Consider the following 8,447-nt stretch of genomic DNA (forward strand, 5'->3'; position numbering starts at 1 on the left):
AATTCTCGAAAAATATTATGAACAAATTGTAAAACTGTTTTAGTACAGAAGCGTAGTGTCATTACTAAATTCACTCACTATTGTTATATAATTATTTAACGATAATTAAAATGTAAATTATTGGAAAAATACTGAAATTTATTTTGAATTATTTATTTCATTGTTGTTTGCGATACTACTTATATAATAGAGCAAAATGAAAATTGGCTCAACATTTTTCTTTTGATTTCCATTAATAATCAAAAGGTGACACAAAAAAATAAATAAATAAATACAAATTTCTTTGTTATAATATGAAGTTTTAAGGAGCATTAAAAATAAAAATATTTGACAATTTAAAAAATTAATAAATTTTCAAAATTTGATTGTGTGCATTTTTTTTTTTTCATTTTTGGACATGCTTTTGAAAAACAATACAATTAATATTTAATAACAGAGTCTTAGAAATAAATTAGAACGTTCAACTCAAAATATTATGCGTAGTAAAAATTAGCTTTTAAGAACAATTTTAGGTACTTTTTTCAGATTTCTTTACTTTTTCCGTATACGAAATATAGAGGAAGTACTGTAATTGTCACAACATTCGAACCTGTGACTTTGACGAATCTCCCCGTTCCAGAGCTCCTTGAGTTCGAAAAACACATTTTTGGCATTATGTCTGTCTGTCTGTTTGAACACTATTATTCAAAAATACTTTAAGCTATATGAACGGATTTATATGGAATTACCACCATAAATTTATGCATTTTTAACATATTTTGAGCGGAACCTCTTCACAGGAAGGTTTTTGTCTGGCTGTTCATTTACAAGTGAACTCGATGTTTCAAAAATGCAAAGAATTAAGTAAATAAAATTTGGTACACAAATTTAGAATTCAAACTGTTGATTTTAATAAAGTTTTTAAACAAATCCGCCAAACGGTAAACCGTCTGTCGATCTGCATTTTCTCATGCATATAAACTCAATTACTCATAACTGCAATAACTTTCGGTATGTTAACAATCAATGAGATTCGGTGTGTTATCTTGTGACTACAACTGTGGTTCAGTGACAAATTTTGGTTTCTATTGGTAGGAAAAAAGGGAATACAAAATGTATTTTCACGTAATAGATTCAGTAAAAATGTTAGATTTATGACAAAGCTCTATATTTTGTAACTATCGTTGACGAATGCCATATAAGGCCTTAAAAATGTCCAAAATTTTAGTGGGGGGGGAGGAGGGAATGGGAATAAGAACTCAATTGGGGAGAAAGCATGAAAGTTTAAGGGAGAACATTCCTGTTCATTAAGAAATTATACTTCAATTTAAATAGAATAAAGCTCAACAAGGTAAATAGATAATTACTCCATACATGCGCATGCATTTTCTTTATAATGATAAAAAAGTGTTATTTGAATCTTTGGCAAGATTCAAATATTTCAATATTTGAAAATGCCCGTTTTTCGCTGATTGAATTTCTTTCCGAATAGGTATGTGACATATTCTTCTGGAATACGATTCTTGTATTGTACAGCTTCTCTTGATTATAATTCAGAAACAAAAATTATTTCCCAATTAGATCTCCTTTTAAGATCTTGACACTTTTACAAATGTTATTACTTTAAAACTTTTATAAAGTTTTTATAAATCATAGAAAACTCGAACGAAACCAAATTGTATAGGACTGATAAATTTTGGAAATTTTAATTTATGTGAGACCCTTTATGTGCAATAATATAGTACGATTTCTTCTCGAAAAAAGTCAACATTTCTATTAATTGAATTTTTTCAGCTCAGTTTCTTAAATACTTTGATTTTTCTTCTTATTTGTAATTAATTAGTTAAAATTTTAAAAACTTTTGCGAGATGCACATTCTTATCCTCTAAAATATATCAGTGCCAAATTTCGCAACTATGGGTAAGGTGGTATTTTATTTTTAGTATAGAAGTATAGAGAAAGTATGGTAATCATCAAAAATTCAAACTGCGATTTTTTTTTTCTTTCTTTACGTTTTACACCCCCTGAGTAAATCCCTTTTTTGGCATTATATCTATATGGTTTTGACAAAAATAACTCAAAAATACTTTGGGATAGACGGGAGAAATTTAGTATATCACCTTTACATGAAATTTGAGATTTGTGTCATATTTTGAGCGAAATCCATTCAGAGGATGTTATGTCTATGTTTGGAATATAAGTTTATTAGATAACTACAAAGCGAAAAGAATTAAATGGATAATATTTATATGATAGATTTGACATTTAAAGTGTAGCAAATTTACAGTCAAATCTGTGAAAGGACTAATTTTCTATCAGTCTGTTCTTTCATATAAATACGATAACGTAAAAACGCAATAGCTTAAATATATAAACTTTAGTATGCGATTTTGTGCTTACAATTTAGTTCTGTGTCAAATTTCAGTTTCAGTCGGAAGAAACGTTTTAAAACGTGGTAGGACAAAATTTTTAAATTCATAAAAAGAAATCGTAAAATCCTGATATGTAAAAGGGTTTGAGTTACCTCAAGACAGGCTCGGCCTCGTAATTTGGGGAAATATGGGTTTAAAATTAGACTTCATGAAAAAACGATCATGCATATAGGACGAATCACTATTGAATTGGTCATAGGTCAAAGCACCTCTCACCTGATGGTGACAGAATTATTAATGATTAAAGGATCGTCCTCATGATCTTACATTGAATCAAAATTATGAAGTCCATTTCAAAGTTTGTGATGTTAATATAATTAAACTAAACAAAATGGAATTAAAATTTTATGCATATGAATACTGAATACAAAATATCTCAAGAATGTATAACTAAACATGAACTATCAAATTTAGTATAAACGTTTTTACAAATAGAAATTCCACGAAAGAATATATTTCCTCCTATAGAAATCCTTTCAAATAAAATCGAAACATTTCTACAAGTGAAACAGAAAACAAGAGCAGACTTCATTTGTGTTAAATGCAAGAAAGAGAAGTTTTGACGCCTTCGTCCTGTTTAACAAGGTTACAGCAAAGAGAGTGAAAGAGAAAACAGCTAATGACAGCTTTTTAACAAGATAGGTTATGCACAGGTTAGAAAGGACAATAAATCAATTCTTGACTTCTAAAGGGTTCTAGCTACGGAAAAACATCCACATTAAAGCTGTTTGGTATAAAAAGATTAAAATATACCTATATTAAATCATTTTTCTAATTTTTTCAAGGACTCAATAATTGCATGGAAATCAATCTGGCTCTCTTTTCATTCTCTCTGAGCAAGAATATAGAGGTCTATAAGAAATATTTGGGTAATTTTTTTCGCAAAATCTGCATATTAATTAATCACTTGGCATATACATTTATTGAAGCTCCAAATTTTTTCTGATCGGGTCATTTATTGCTATTACTTATTATATGGGATAAAACAATGAACATAAAAATATTTTCACATAAGTATGTGAAGGATACCTGAGATACTTGGGCATGTCCAGAGAATTTTGTTCCTTAAATTATTTAATATTTTGTACTTGATTACAGATTTAAATATAAAAAATTCTGGAATTTCATATACAGTTTCAGACACGCCATTGCACGAGAAGTGGTTCAATTATTACTTAGTAGATATATAAGTAAGAATAACCACTTTAATATAAATCATTGGTATATATATTAAATTATTCAAAAGTTTGAAAAAATTGTAAAAATGGTTATAAGTTATAACTAAACTGCACATTATAGGCAAAAATTCATACATTTAAAATTTCATGTATTCAGGCAATCATTAGAGAAACAAGTTTGAATTTAAATGGTCCAAATAAAAAATAATTTTTGAAAGAAACATTATGTGTATTTTATTTAAAAGCTTATTTACATAAAAGTATAATTTAGTCAAAATATAAAGTATTCAAAATGTTTGGTTCATGCTTTGCATGTGACAGACTCATTAAATTAAGATTACGTGACTACAATATAGAAATAGAGCTTACTTTTCCTGTCATTTTATCTACTAGAGTTGTGATTTAGTCACAACAATATAGAATTTTCACAAAAGGAAAAAAGTTATTTATTTTACCCTCTAACAACTGTATATATATATATATATATATATATATATATATATTATAGACAAAAATATATGGAGGGGGAGACATTCCATATATTCTCTTTGTCAGATTATTGAAGTATTAAGTATTCTAGTAAACATAGTACAATTTTCATGTTATATCAACATTCACGAAATAGAATTTTTTTTGCAGTAAGATGAATTTACTGATTGTACCAAAAGTAAGTTCGCCCGCACACTTGCGCATTTTATTTATGCATCAAAACAAGCTCCAGAACATAAAATAAACTTTTTCATCATCTTAAGTATTCGATGGGAACCTAATACGAAATTGTTTCCTACGGTTCTTTCCAAATGAAAACTCGAATTCATTTGGTAAGTAAGAAACTCGTAACTCGTTTTTTTTTCTTCCTTTTTCCACTTTGAAGAAGAATATAAAATTTCTCGTTGCAAAGAATGAAACCTCATTTCGCAACACCTGCTGAGATCACAAGAAACTCGGCCGGAAGAGGGAATATTGAGTCACGAATGGAGTTATAGAGTGACGGAAGCCATGAAAATTATTATAGATTTGTCTCGACTTCAAAATACATCTCTGCAGCTTCCCGAAATTGATTCTGTGTTGCCCTTTGATGTGGCCTGTTTATACGGAGGGAATCTATTTTGCTCTCGATCTCAGACGTCTCGCGAGGGAGCTGTAAACTGGATCGGTCCGAGCACTAGTGGACTGAATCAGGAAGTCTCTTCTGAGAATATTCATTTTGATCAGGAGCACAGACAGAAAACATGGGGACTTTCCCTTCAGATGGTTAATATGAAGCCCTTAGAAAATTAAACTCATAATTAACGCTAATTACACATGTATTTCATTTTTTATATGCTCAGTCAAAATTTATAATATTCTTAAATGCCTATTAAGGATAATTTACTAGCTGGTATCCAGCGCGTTGTTGCTGCGGAAGAAAGAAGAAATAATTTTTAGAAATATCGTTTTAAATTTGAAATCAATAGGATCAATTTAATTAGGAATGGCAGAAAGAACGATGCTTATTTTCTTATCGGCAATGAATACAATCATAGAAATTGAATGATATATAAAGGATAAGTAAAAAATAATATTTATTCTTTTATTTAACTTTATTATTCAAGTATACTTAAGAGTTGACAATGTTTTTTTTCTTTTAGCCGTCAACAAAAACAAATAAATTTCTTGGCGGTTTGATTCTAAATAGCCATGTGATAAACATGAATTTTCTAAGTTCAACGCAATAAGTGGGCAAAGTTTCATCGCCAGCGGATGAACGTTAAGGCAGCGAATAAAACACAAACAAACAAAAATTCATTTTTATATACTAGATATAAGGATTGTACCATGAATATACCTTCGCACAGGTGCAAGTAATAAGTTGGCAAAGTTTTATCGCAATCCGATGAATGGTACGGCAGCGCATAAAATATAAACAAACAAAAATTCACTTTTATATATTAGATAAGAAGCGAGGAATTAATTCAATGCAATTTTATCTGAAATAATTTGCTTATCTATACTTATAATAAAGCTCAATGTGTGTGTGTGTTGGCGCTCTACAGGCCAGACCGTTTGACATACAGCTACCAAATTTGGTACATGTATACCTTGGAGGTTGGGAATGTGCACCTGGTGTTTCTTTTTTCGAATTTTTAATTAGAATTTTAATTATTAATTAAAAACTAACTTTCCCGCCAAAAAAATCTTCCATTTTCCCCACCGCCAACTTTTCCGCCAAAAAAATCTTCCATTATCCCCAGCGCCAAACGAGAAAGGCTTCAGTTTTTTTTTCTCCCTACAGTAATGAGGCTAGGGTTAAAATTTTTCGGCGGATTATTTAAATCGGTTCTGTTTATTTTCTTAATGTTTGATGCATTTAAAATTAATTATTGTTAATGAATCAATCTTTCAGATTCATTCTGAAGTACTTTTGAATTAAAATAAAACAGAATAAAGGAAATTAAAAATTTATAATCCGCATAGCGTTACCCCAACTGGCGTAGAAAAAATCACGTATTTGCGTTACGTAACCGGCGAAGAAAATTCACGCATGCGCATTCTGTTCTGATTGTTGCCATGACAACGTTATCAATGGATGATTTAAATTATTTTTGGGTTAGTTGCATGCTTTTGTAAGTAAATTGTATTTATGTTAGTTATATATTTTTTGTATATGCTTATAGTTTTAAGTACATCGTTTTTTAAGTAGTTTTTTTAAAACCTGTTTTCAACCGTTTAATTTAAACGATTCGTTTTATTTTCTTAGTGTTTGATGCATTTAAATTTAAACATTGTTAATTAATCGATCTGCTCATAATGAATCTAAGAAAATTTTGTTGACCAACTCTTGAGATATTACATAAATTTAAAAAGATATTCTTTAGTGCCTATAAAGTTTAAACGCTCAGTGACTCAATTTTCAGTAATCAGATTATAAAAAAATGCTTTGTTTCAGTAAAAAATATTATTATATTAATTGAAGATAAATTCTTTCCACTTTAATTTAAAGCATAAATTCTACGGGTGCTAACAGAAAATGAGAGAGATACATATTACGTTATGACTGAAGGCCTTTATAATTTTATGAATGATCTATATGATAATCAAAATTTGAAGTTTTAAAATATTTTGATGAGGAAGCTATTAAAGTAGGAATTGCATAAAATATTTAATTATTAAAATTTTAACGAACATTAAGATTGGCGAACCGGCTGGTCGCCAAAGGCGGCTAGTATTTTATAAATTAACAATATTTTACTGTTAATTTAAATTTGTTTTTTATGAGCGATCATGTCAACAAAAAATACCTGTTATTTTTTTATATTCTAATACTCAGACAAAGAATCAGGAAATGTGTCAGAAACTCTCTTCTGGGAATATTCATTTTGATGAGTAGCACAAATATAAAATGCGGGGACCTTCCCTTCAGATAGTTAATATGGAACCCTTAGAAAATTAAATTCATAATTAACTCTAATTACAAATGTATTTCATTTTTTATATGTCCTACCACAATTTATTATATTCTTAAATGACTATTAAGGATTTTATAATTTATAAAGAATGAAGACTAAATTGAGTGCAATTTTATTTGAAACAGTTTGTTTATATTTTATAAATTAATCATATTTTGCAGTTTATTTTTTGTGAGCGATTGTTTCAGCAAAAATATCTGTTATATATTCATGATCCAATACTCAGACAAAGAATCTTCAAATGGTAATATTGCTTGACTGGAAAAGCTGTCTTAGACCATGGAACTCTTCAAGTAGGATTTTCTTACAATAAATGCTAAAAATAAAAGGTCGGTGCTAGTCATGAGGATAGGAATTAAATATAAAGCTGAAATAATATACAAGATTTGCACTTCAATCAAGATCTAATAGCTACTGTCTAAACCGCTAGAATAGGTATATACTTCCGGTTTGAGAAATACTCTAAATGATGTAAAGAAATCCATTTTGTTTTACATGAATCAATGTAAGTTATCGTTACTGTTATTGACTTATCGTTAATGAAGTTTCTTGTCTATATGAGTTTTTAAAAACAATGTTTTTTTGAAGTATTAAACTTCTATGATTAATGAATATTTTTGAAATAATTTTAGCAAAACTGAAAAAAAGAATAAATTCAATGAATAGGTTTTTTAAATATCTTTTAATATCCTATTATGATTAATGGATAGTTTCAGAGGTAGAAATATTTTTTTCATGCCATATCATGTAATAAAAGACAATAAAATGAATTATAAAAAAGTTTGAAGCTTTATATATGTAGTCTTTTATTTATGACTTCCCTTCATTGAAAGTTAAACATTTTTCAGATCAGAATGTTGCAGAAAAGGAGTAGCATCCGAAGGAGTCTGAAAAAATGTTATCAAAAACTTACGGGAAATCATAGAGCTACCGCATGTTTTAAATTACTGCAATTTGTTGAACTGATTCCTGACTTATGAATCATGATTTCAAAAATTTAAGCGGAAAGAAACCCCACAATAAATATAATAAAACTAATTTTTCAAAAAATGATTGTTGTTGTGATTATTCTAAAATATAAATATATATTTTGAATTTCTTTTCTTATTAATTCTTATTTATAAATATTTTTCAATCTTTAAATCAATTTTATCGCAGTTTTATTTACTAAATTGAGCCACTGGTATGCAATGAAATTTTAACTGAGCTAAACGATTTACTGAAAATTTATTCCTCAAATAATAAAATTGTGTTATTGTGAATGAAAAATATACGAATTATAAAGTGAGTGAAAAATCAATTATAAAATTCGATTTTTACAAATAAGGAAGAAGTCGTACGTAAAAAAGTATTATAAATGTAATAAAAAGTTATTATGTATAAACTTTTATTAATTATTAAAAGACAGA

This window comes from Argiope bruennichi, chromosome 8 (assembly GCF_947563725.1).
Source record: "Argiope bruennichi chromosome 8, qqArgBrue1.1, whole genome shotgun sequence".
NCBI classification, from domain to species: Eukaryota; Metazoa; Arthropoda; class Arachnida; order Araneae; family Araneidae; genus Argiope; species Argiope bruennichi.